The 12,483-nt window shown below is 44.1% G+C and overlaps 1 long non-coding RNA gene across 1 annotated transcript in view; it reads right to left on the bottom strand.

The window, feature by feature from the left end:
* Window positions 1-12,483, bottom strand: part of LOC103178689 — a 192,854-nt gene that overhangs the window by 66,320 nt on the left and 114,051 nt on the right. Inside the window, exon 3 of the long non-coding RNA XR_006085539.1 lies at window positions 5,197-5,295. This is a non-coding gene — a long non-coding RNA (uncharacterized LOC103178689). The remainder of the gene's footprint in view (window positions 1-5,196; window positions 5,296-12,483) is intronic.

The raw sequence follows: 12,483 nt of genomic DNA, 5'->3' as shown, positions 1-12,483 counted from the left end.
TTTTAAAATGCAAGTTCCTTCCCTCACTAATGTGTGAGCTGATGTACAAGTGGGAGATCAATAATTCCCAACCTGATCCCAACTCCTCTCTGAGGGGATTGCTACCCAATGCAGCGAGTAGCGTGGAAACGCACTAAGATAATAAGCCCTTGTTTCAAACAACAGCACCACTTCAGAGATTGCAGAATTACCATAATAGAAGCACAACATAAATATTTGACTAATTTATTAAATGAGCACCAATTTAATGGGCCATCACATTTCCACACATTTACTCTGTCAGCAATGCAATTAGGTGTCTCGAAAATGAGCCCATTATTTACTTGGTAACATGCTGACAGTAAGTCTACAGTACAGCAGCTTGTCTGTGCTCCAGCAGCCACCACCAGCTATTTTGTAAATCCATGGGCCATCATTTTGACTTTCTCGTTTCGTTTCTGGCCAGGTTCACTTGTTAGTTTTAGCTATATTCGGTCATGCAAGAGATCACCTCCAGATGGTTTGGGCAACGTGGATTTGACATGGAGGCTCCATACTGCCTCCTCGTGGCATGGTGGGAGGTTTGGCGTTCAACGAGGCCCGCTTGCCCATAAGTATGAGAATAGTACTCAAGGATTAGGCAACTGGGTATTTATATCATTATGTCTAGGTAAAAACCTCCAGTGTAGTGTAATGTTTGAGGAGCGCTGCATTGTCAGTAGTGCTGTCCTTCAGGACAGACGTTATCCGAGGGCCTGCCTTGCTGGTCAGGTGGACGTTAATGATCTTGTGGCACTATTCATAGAATCATCAAATTATAAAGCACAGAAGGAGGCCAGTCAGCCCATCGTGTCTGTGCCGACTCTTTGAAAAGAGCTATCCAAATCAATCCCACTCCCCCCACCCCGCTCTCCCCGCAGCTCTGCAAACTTGTCCTCCCCAAATAATTATCTGCTTCTCCCTTAAAAGTTGTTATCAAATCGGCTTCCACCACCTTTTCAGGTAATGCATTCCAGATCCAAACAACTCGCTGTGTGAAATAATTTCTCGTCAGCTCTCCTCTGTTTCTTCAAACAACTATTTTAAATCGGTGTCCTCGGGTTAGCAACCCGCCCGCCAGTGGAAATAGTTTCTCCTTGTTCAACCTATCGAATCCCCTCATAATTTTGAAAACTTCCATTAAGTCTCCTCTTAACCTTCTCTGCTCTAAGGAGAATAATCCTGGCTTCTCTCGCCTCTCCTAATAAGTGAAGTCACTCATTCCTGATACCATCCTGGTAAATCTCCTTTGCGTCCTCTCCAATGCCTTGACATCCTTCCGAAAGTGTGGGGCCCAGAACTAAACACACTCTCTAGCTGAGGCCTAACCAGCGTTGTATAAAGGTGCATCATAACTTCCTGACTTTTGTATTCTATGCCCTTATTTATAAAGCGTAGTACACCGTATGCCTTTTAAACAGCTTTATCTACTTGTCCTGCCATCTTCAAAGATTTATATAGATCAAAAAGAGCCATGGTTCCAATACCAACCCCTGGGGTCACCACTGCACACTTCCCTCTAGTTAGAAAAACAAGCATTCACTACCACTCTCTGCTTTCTGTCTCCCAGCCAGTTCTGTATCCATTCAGCCACTGTCCCTTTAATACCGTGGGATTTTATTTTGCTTACAAGTCTCTGATGTGGCACTTTATCAAATGCCTTTTGAAGATCGATACGAACTACATCAACTGTAGTACCTTCCTCTACCCTCTCCGTTACTTCATCAAAAAACCCTATCAGGTTTGTTAGACATGATTTGCTGTTAACAAACCCATGTTGGCTGTCCTTTATTAACCCACAGTTTTCTCAGTGAAAATTTATTTTGTCCCGGATTATAGTCTCTAGAAGTTTCCCCATTACTGACATTAGGCTGACTGGCCTATAGTTCCAGGTTTTCCCCCATTATCACTACTCTATTGGTTTTGCATCTTTCTGAAATCTGTTTGCAGATTTGCTCGTCTATCTCCTTCCCACTATTTGGTGGTCTATAGTTTACACCTAACAAAGTAACAGCTCCTTTTTGCTCCTTAACTCTTAACCAAATAGATTCTGTTTTTGGACCCTCTCGCGCATCGTCCCTTTCCAGAGCCGTAACCGTGTTTTTAAATCAATATGCCATCACTCCCCCTTTTTTTCTTTCCCTATCCCTCCTGAATACATTGTAGCCAGGAATATTCAGCTCCCATTCCTGCCCTTGTTTGAGCCAGGTCTCCATTATTGCCACCACGTCATAACGCTATGTGGCAACTTGAGCCTGCAGCTCACCAATCTTATTTGTCACACTCCGTGCATTTACGCACATGCACTCCAAGACCAACTTAGTCTGTTTCGCATTTCTCCGCCGTCTAATCCCTCCTTTTTTTCTGGATTACTCCTTATTACATTGCTATTCATCTCTCCCAGCCCTCTATATAACTTGTTTGTCCTCTCTAATGCTGCATCCTGACTCCCTTCCCCCATTGAAATTAGTTTAAACCCTTCCCACAGCAACCTCCCTGCAAGGACATTGGTCACAGCCCTGTTCAGTTGTAACCCATCCACCTGCCCCAGAACTGGACCCAATGGTCCAGGAACCTGAAGCCCTCCTTTCTGCACTATTTCTCCAGCCATGCAGTCATTTGTTTGATCCTGCTGTTTTGATGCTCACTTGCACGAGGCACTGGGAGTAATCCAGAGATCACAACAACAACAACAAGATTGTATTTATAAAGCGTCTTTCACATCGGGAGGACGTCCCAAGGCGCTGGACAGTTGGGTCGGGATCCGAGCAGGGGGGAAATGATCAGGGTGAGGGGAGGGAAGGGAGGGAGCGAGGAGGGGGTAGAGAGTCAAGAGGGGAGGTGAAGGCACGATTGAAGAGAAAGGTCTTGAGACCGGCCTTGAAGGAGGAAAGGGAGGAAGCAAGGCAAAGGCACTGGGGGAGGAGTTCCAGAGCCTAGGGCCTGAGAGGCTGAAAGCCCGACCACCAATGGTAGCGCGGTTGGGGCGGGGGATGTGGAGCAGACCGGAGCCAGAGGAATGGAGGGTACAGGCGGGTAAGTAGGGAGATAGTAGGTCGGAGAGGTAGGAGGGAGCGAGGCCGTGAATGGCCTTGTAGGTGAGGATGAGGATCTTGAATTCGATCCTCTGGGGGATGGGGAGCCAGTGGAGGCGAGCGAGGGTGGAAGTGGGAGTGATGTGATCGCGACCACCTTTGCGGTCCTACTCTTTAGCTTTTTCCCTAGCTTCTGATACTCTCTATATAGGATCTCAGCCTTTCTTTTCCCTACATCATGGATCCCAACATGGACCCCGACTTTTGGATGTTCCCATTCCCCTGCAGAACGTTTTGCACCCATTCCATGATGTCTTCAATCCTGGCACAAGGGAGACAACATATCATGTGAGGGTCACGTCTTTGGTTGCAGAAACACCTGCCTACTCCTTTCAGCACTGTGTCTGCAATGAAAATTGCATTGACACTCTTCCCTGTCGCCCCCTGTGCATTCATTTGCTTTTGACTCGCCTCCCCAGAGGTGTCATCACCCTGATCGGTATTCAGTACAGAGAACTGGTTTGTGAGTGCCACACTGTCAGGGGATTTCTGCACTGCCCGTCCCCTCTTCCTACCAGGCTGAGTGGTCACCCACTCACTCTCCTTCTTAACCCTCTGTGGCTGTGGGGTGCCCACCTCCTGAAACATTCAATCCATGAACTTTTCAGCCTCCTGTATGCTATGTATTGACACCACCTCTCCTCGAGCTCAGAAACTCTGAGCTCAAGCTCAAGCAGCTGGAGGCACTTCCTTCACACGTGTCTGTCCAGGGCACCCAAAGCATCCTGGAGTTCCCACATGGCACACATTGTGCATGCAAACTCAGCTGCCCTGCCATATTCCCAAACATGTTTTATATTATTTTAGTATAACTATTATATATTTTATAATTATGCACCTCTTTCCCCCTCTGCACCAAATTCCCACTCTCACCAAATTCCTTAATAGAATTCCATACAAGGTTGCCTCTACCCCGAGGAAGATTTCCCACTCTTCTGCTGAATGAAAGAGTTCTCTCTTGCTCTAACTTGCTGAAGAATTCCCACTCTTACCAAAGTCCTTAACAGAATTCTCAATCTGTTCCACCTCACTCAGTTCCCTCCTCACGCTGCTGGGCTGCTCAAATCATAAACACACACACACACGTATGCAGGCACATGCATGCACATATACGTGCACATACACTCACGCCCACACACACATGCACACACACACTCCACTGTTGCAGTGCCATCAGAGGCGTTTGCATTGTGGCTTCAAACAACTCACTCGCATGGGTTGGACTCAAAGCACATTTGACTTACCCCTGTCACAGTAACCCTGTTGTTGTAATCCTTAGTAATAAGTAAATAGTATGTATGTATATCTATGTAATATTATTTAAGGGAAATGTGGAGGCCTGTCCCTTTAATTAGATTCTGTTTGAGAAACTGCTTGCAGAAGCTGTTTGCAAAAGACTTAGCAAACAGCATACATGAGGTTCCCAAGTTGCAAAAATATCTAGGCTCAAGTTTGTTTAATTGACGGGCAGTTAATTGATGGGCCTGGAAACTCACGTGGGCTCTAGCTGGGAACACGCCCTCGTGTTTGCGTCATACAGTGGGCAGAGCACCACTCTCTGGCCTCTTACACGCTCGCTCCCTTCAACCACGCTCTCAGTCATCTTTCCCCTCCACCCCTCAGCTCTCACCCGCACTCAGGTCCCTGGAGGTAAGCAGGGTCTTCTTGGAGGTTAACTGACTCCAATGTGATATAATTGGTAACAGAAAGTCGGAATCAAGTTAACCCTCAGTGGTGGTTCCTAGCATCTTGGAACGTCCTCCCGACGAGAAAGACGCTATATAAATGTAATTTTGTTGTTGTTTTCTGTCATCCAGTTTGGGACCGCAGTTCTCCAGGGGCACTGCTGATGATAGACCAGTCCAACCTGGTCCATTGGTGGGTTTTATAGATGTTGATCAGTCACTGGGAACAAGGACTCTTCCCATTCAGTGTCTGTTAACCCTGCATTTCAGTCTCAATTTGGAAGTCAATTCTTCTTAAGGAAAGTGGAAACCAATGTTCCAAATTAAAACGAGATGTAAGAATTGTCCACGATTCGGCACAACTCTAAAGGCTGAATGCCAAGTGACTCTGGTCTTACCTGGTGGTCAGGCGTTTATCAGGTGAGCTTCACATCCATGCGAACTTGCCACTGTACAGCACCATTCACCCAGAGGAGACGTCATGGAGTGCTTGGAAGCTGTAAAGGAGTTTTACAGAAAGTTGAGCAAAGTCATGGTTCAAGAGATATTTTGCTAAGAAGGCTTTGAAAGCAGAGAGAGAGGAAACAAGTCAAATAGATTTTATAGGAGAGCAGAGGGCATGGACATGGCGACTTTTTAATTTGGTCAGGCTGTATCTAAGAGTATCCAAACCAGACAGAGGTACGCATAGGTACACCACTTACACTTTTACTCCCTCCGGTCACAATCACATGCTCTCTTGTCCTTCAAGCCCCTAACAGTGGAACAAATTTTTCATGATTAATTGCCAGACGATTGTCAGGTCTAGCTCAGTTGCTGGGACTCTCGCCTCTGAGTCAGAAGGTTATATAATAATAATAATCCTTGCATATGATACAGTGCCTCATCATATCGTTGAGACGTCTCAAAACATTTCACGGATTACACTGCAAATTGAATTGATTGTATATTTTGTGGGTGAAATGCGGCAGCCAATTCCGCACAGCAGTGGGGTTTGAGTTCTGCTACTCCATTAAAGTGTTGAAGGAGGGCTGCATTGTTCGAGGTGCCATCTTTTGGATGAGATGTTAAACCAAGCTCCCATCTCTCTCTTCAGGTGCACATTTAAGATGACCAAGGCACTATTCAAAAAGAGATGGGAGTTTCTCCTGGTATCCTGGCCAACAATCCCCCAGATAAAATGTGCCACTCACTTCATGACTCCTTCAAGTCCGCCTCAAAACTTTCCTCTTCGACCATCCATCAGTCACCCCCTTTCCCCTCCCCTCCTTTCTCCCCCCCTGACCCCAGCTCGGGTCTGAAATGCTGTACACTGTCCAGCGCCTTGGGACGTCCTCCCGACGTGAAAGGCGCTATACAAATGTAATCTCTTTGTTGTTTGTTGGAAATTATTGTGTGCAAATTAGCTATGCAATTCGCCTCCAAATGACAGTCACTACACTTTACAAAACCTGTGAAATGCTTTTGATGTGATAGGTGCGTACTGTGTGAAATGCAAAGATCGTTATTGATACAGGATGTTAGTATGTGGGAAAGAGAGGCAGACATTGATGGAGCCAAAGGAAAGTTGTTCCTTGTGGTCACCTCCTCCAGGTTCCTCTGTGCATTTACTCATCAATGAGTCAACAGTCAGCAGCTCACCGATCCTATCATTATCCCACATCTTTCACTTCAACAACACTGACTTACTGTCAACCAGTCGGGGGTGGAGCTCTGCTTTAATGACTTTCAGCCACCTCACATATGTGGGTTGCTTAAAAAGTCAACAGCAGCAGTTTGAAAAGGTCGCTTCATCACGATTTTATTTATTTATTTTTTAGAAAATCCAGGAATAACCCCCGGCATCAGGAGTTTGATTGCACCCAATGGATGTGGCTGTATTTCAGTGTGTCTGAACCCTTGCTGACACATTTAAACTACATGCAGTTGTTTATGTTGGGATGCTTTTACAAGTGGCTTCATTAACAATCCACCAACTTACTTGGCCATTCACTTCAGGGCTGTATTGTAAATTGGCTGCTATGTTTGCCTATGAATACACAGTCACTACACTTCCCAGTTAATCCTGTAAAGCGCTTTCAAACACTTCAACATAATACACATTTTACTATTTGTATATTTATTTAGCCCATTAACAGATATGGTGTGGTTGGGTCAGCACAGGACAGACAATTGATTATAATTCAAGCAAAACCTGGATTGCGAGAAAGTCTAAAATAAAAAGCTTGAAGTGAACATTACACCAGCAAGGGGGCATTTTCACTTTCATTCCCCCTCCTAATGCCACTCCACCACACTGAAATGATTTATTTATCGATTCAAAAACCTGAGAGTAACATCAAGACCAATGTTTACAAGCAGAGGGTTTGCATCTGGTGAATGTGGCATTTCGCCAGAATACTTCCCCCTCATTGCAGCATCAAGCTGCTTTTTAAATGAGTCCCAGTGCCCTGTCCTCAACCATCCTTCCTGGAAATGTGTTCCGGTCGTTAATTCCCTCTGAGTAAACAAAAACTGCATTTTGATATTCCAAACCTGTGTCCTCTTGTTCTATTGTCCTGGTGCATCCTAAAGGATTGATCTGGGTTTACTTTTTCAACCCTGTTGAGATAGATAGATGGGGTGCAGAAGATACAGTTGGATTGATCCCAGAGACGATGGGACAAGTGGAGAAATGGACAGACTAGGTCTACTTGTCTTGATTTGCAGTGATTCAGAAAAGGGTCTGTTTAAAATACTAACGAATAGAAAGGTTGGCAAAGCTTCGATAGAATGGTGTATCATAATAAGTGAATAACTCAACTATCTCGCAGTTTACAGTATCTCAGGCTAGAACACAACATGGCTGAATTTAGGTTGCTCCAAAGTAAAGTGAAGCTGTTCGCAAAAACAAAACGCAACTTAAAGCTTTCAGTCATGAAGAATGTGCTCAGCAACTTTCTAATGATAAATAATAACAATAATAATACTGATCCTTGCATTTGGCTCAGAGCCTTACAAGTCAGGAGGATGTCAGGAGGACCAGTCAATGAGCTTCACAGGATTTACTGTAAAGTGTGTTTTTTGTAGGTGAACACGGCAGTCAATTTGTCACTTCTTCAATCTGCCATGAAATGAATGATCAATTTTATCTGTGGAATTGTTTGCCCAGACACTGGTGGATTCTTGCTCAGGACACTGGGGCAATTTCCCTGATCTCATAATAGTTTTAAGCTCTTAACATAAAGAAAATCTCAGACAGACGTCCAATGACGCTGTAAACCGAGAATGGACGTTATGCAATTTTTCAATAAAGTTTAATTCACAAGTGTGTAGTCAATGCACTAAAGTCACATTGATGTCTTTTGGTTGACCAGGTTTTGAGCCAAACAAAATCCATTTCGAAGGGAAGATAAAGTCTTAAACCCTGAACCCTCTTACCCTGCTGCCTTTTGTATCTGACAGTGTGGTTCTGGGATTACTTTCTCTATTCCTATTTAGCAACTTAACCTATTCACAGTTATTTCCACAGTTGGTCACCTCCCTTCACTTCTTTTCTTTTTTCCCTTAAATATAAATAATAGTAATAATCCTCACATTCTGCATTTGCTATAGCGTTTTTCGCATTGGACGGCTGTCTTAAAGTGTTTCACAGGATTTGCTGTAAAGTGTAGTGACTGTGTATTTTGGAGGCTTTCCAATCCCTGCCCTGTTCAGAAGGAAAGCCCAGTGTTCTCGTAAAAGATAAAAGCCTCTGAGGAATGAAAGAATGTGTTTATGGAAGAGTGAGACATAGAAATCAGTGCACTTCGATTGATTAATGCCACATTATGGCAATATTAAATCAATGTGAATATCATGCGTTTTGCCTGGGGGACAGAAGGGAGAGAAATATTTCTAAAATAAGTCTTAAAAGAATTGACCCTGAGGAACAGACATTCTCCAGTCAAACGCTAAAACTGCCCGATTAATTCAGAAGCCTGTGCTGGATATAAAATATTTCTTTACAAGGGAAGAAGCTAATGAGTGAAGGAAACTGAAGTGAGGCTGTTTACAAATTGTCGGACGTAACCAGGGGTTTGTGTCACAGACACAATCAATGGCTGCGATTGATGAGGTGCAATCAACCCTGAACCTTGAATGGTGCAATTACAGCCCACACACCCTCAGAGACGTCATGCAGCAATACGGGTGTTTTGACAGCGCATATACCTTACGGCACTAATTGCACACCTTCCTCACCATGCTCCTCTTTCAAGTGCCTTTCATTCCTGCTATGGATATATTTCGCAGGTGCAAAGAGACTGACGTGAGGCCATGTAGTGCTGTTAAAAGTACAAAATACCACCTGCAAAATACACTTTACAGTAAAAACTCTGAAGCGCTTTGAGATAACATCCCGATGTGAAAGGTGCTATATCAAATGCAAGAATGGTTAATGTTATTATAGCTTGCATCATTTGTAACAGAGCAGAACATTATTGAATCATAGCTAATGGGGTCTAACTTGCAGTATTTCTTAACCATATTCCTTAATAGGGAATTTGAGTCATGAACGTTGGGTGATTCTTTCCCATAAACCAGAATTACTTAAAAATAACAATCCTTGTATTTGATATAAGCCCCTTAATATCTATAGTATCTTAAAGTGCTACACAGAGTTTCGGTAAAGTGTAATGACTGTGAACACTGCAACCAATTTGCACACAGCAATGTCCCACAATCAGCCACAATAAAACTGGTCGCTAGGTGTGAGACATTGCTGCTGTGTTCACCTTCAAAATGCACAGTCACTACACTTAACATTGTAATCAGTGAAGCTCTTTGAGACGTTGTCCTGACGTGAAAGCACTGTACAATAATCCTATATCTTGGCATATCAAATGCACGGATTACTATTATTATTATATGCTGAAAATCAAAGAAAGTTGAATTTCCCATCTCTCGCTTCTGAACATAAACAGGATCACATCATTCTGTTAAAACAGCAAAAGCAGGTTGCAATGTATTCCTCGGAAAGGTAAGAGTAATAACGGAAACCAGCCTAGTAAGAGCTAAGCTGTCTGATTATAGTTGCCTTATCGCAACTTCTGCTGTTTTATTGATAGCTCATTATTTCCAAACACCTGCAAACATAATTATCATCTGACGCCTTTCTCCATTGTGGCTCTCCTCCACAGAACACGCACGTCGATTCATCACCCTGAATTAAATTGGCTTTTACTTCTGTTCATCTCACCTAATGGCGAAACAAACTTCAACAGGGTATTCTTAAATCGACTCTTCCAGCACACGGCAACTAGGAGAATGTGATTCATGGAGTGCCGAATATGAAATAAAGCAAGTGCCAGGCACACACAATGACTTCTGGATAGAGTGATCAATCCCATTTTACAGGGTAATTAATTTGTAATAAAAATTCTTGTATTTGATATAATCCCCGACTCCAAAACAATAAATATAAGGGAGTTGGGAACAGATCTGATAGGGAGTTGAGAAGAAACCAGAGATGGTGGAGAACATCTAGAACTCACTGCCAGAATCTGTGGTTGAAGCAAACACGTTAACTTATTCAAGAGAAAAGTTGCTGCATAATAATAATCCTTGCATTTGATATAGTGCCGTATCACATCTTCAAGATGTCTCAAAGCGCTTCACAGAATACGCTTCAAAGTGAATTGACTATATTTTGTGGGCGAAACACGGCAGCCAATTGCACAAGCAGCGTCCCACAAACAGTCGTGGATTGAGTGACCAGCATTTGCAACCAAATGCATACATTCTTTATAAATGAGGGAAAAGGGAATAGAGCGTAATAGGAGAGGGAAATAGAACAAGTGGGGGCTCACATGTAGCATAAATACTGAGACAGAGCAGTTGGGCCGAATGGCTCATTTCTGAGCTATATCATTGTATGTAACTCAATTCCTTTCACATCGGAACGCTCTCTCACGCAGTCAGACAAAAAGTACATGGAAAGAGTTTCCTCTACTAAAAAAAGTGTCAGAAATATATGACTTACAAAACAAGAACTGCTGACAAGTACAGCATCAAACTAGCAGACAATAATTTGTTTACCAATACTGTGGCAAGAGCCAGAGTGCTCAGTGCATTTTCATCTGCCAATGCTTAAAGAATTTGGGAGACATTTGCAAAGTGATTCAGGCAAAATATTGCGAGCAGCTATCCCAGAAAGGAACATCTTGGAAAGCACAGTATTTCATGTCAAAAGAGAAATTCTTGAATAAAGTGGGCGTTTGGAGTTTGATAGATTTCATTCCAATTAGGGTAATAATTAATAATAATAATAATAATCCTTGCATTTGATGTAGTGCTTTTCACATCTTCTAGACGTCTCAAAGCTCTTCACAGAATATACTGTAATGTGAATTGACCGTATATTTGTGGGCGAAACGCGGCAGCCAATTGCGCACAGTAGTGTTCCACAAACAGTCATGGACTGAAAATGACCAATTTATTATTGTTTTGTTTTGGAGGGATTATTATTAGGCGTTTGGAGTAAGAAAACTTGCCCAAGGTTTCGCCCTGCCTGGAATTGAACCCAGGTGTCTCGCTTGCAAGGCGAGTGCTCTAACCACTGAGCTACAGTGTCTTGAAGTTTCACTACGTTGCGTTCTGAAGTGCAGAATTTCACTGGAATAAAGCTTTGAAGCTCAAAAAATCTTGATTTTGCTATGCCTCGAGAGAGGTTTGTTGTCAGCCTGGCTCAGTTGCTAGCACTCGCACCTCCAGATAATGAGGTTGTGGGTTTGAGCCCCATGTCAGGACTTTGCACCATACTCTTGGCTGATTCCCGATGAACATTGCAATTCATCGTCTTCCAGATGAGATGTTAAAAAAATCTGCCTGTTCAGGTGGATGGTAAAGATCCCGCAACGCTATTGGAAAAAGAGAGTTTCTCCCGGTATCCTGACTATAAATCTCCTAGTTTAATCACTGTGATGGTTTTGATTCCACTCCCTCCGCTCGGTGGGCTTTAGCCTGCTCCACATCCCCCATTCTGCCTGCCCCACTGATGGTGGTTGGACCTTCAGCCTTTCTGCTCCCACCCTGGAGATCCATCCTGGAAATACTCTGTCTTGCCCCCTCCCTTGTCTCCAACAACAACAAAATTACAGCGCCTTTCATGTCGGGAGGACGTCCCAAGGTGCTGGACAGTCAGTGTTTCGAACCCGAACTGAAGTCGGGATTGGGGAGGGTGGAGGGACTGCAGGATGGAGTTCCAGAGGGTGAGGGTGAGGGTAGAGTGGCTAAAGGCCCACCCGCCAATGGTGGGACAGGTGAGGCAGGGGACGTAAAGCAGGCTGGAGCCTATGGAGTGGGCAGGATGGTAGGGGTTTAAGTGATCGCAAAGGTAGGGTGGAGCGAGGTCATGGAGAGCTTTGAAGGTGAGGACCAGTACCTTGAACTGTATCTCTGTTCGATGGGAAGCCGGTGGAAGCCAGTGGAGTTGGGCAAGGATGGGGGTCACGGATGATCTGGATCTGGATGATCTGCAGCCTGTGGAGGGAGGAGTTGGGGAGGCCGACAAGCAGGGAGTTTGCATAGTCAAGCCTGGATGTTATGAATGTGTGTATGAGGGTTTCGGCGGCCTGTGGTGTGTAACATGAGCGGAGCCGGGCAATGTTACAGAGGTGGGGGAAGACAGAGCGGGACATGGTAATCATGTGGGGTAGAAAGGATAG

The sequence above is a fragment of the Callorhinchus milii genome, unplaced genomic scaffold, assembly GCF_018977255.1.
Source record: "Callorhinchus milii isolate IMCB2004 unplaced genomic scaffold, IMCB_Cmil_1.0 Scaffold16, whole genome shotgun sequence".
NCBI lineage: Eukaryota > Metazoa > Chordata > Chondrichthyes > Chimaeriformes > Callorhinchidae > Callorhinchus > Callorhinchus milii.
Note: the sequence above shows the minus strand (reverse complement) of the source record. Positions and strands in the feature narration are given on the sequence as shown.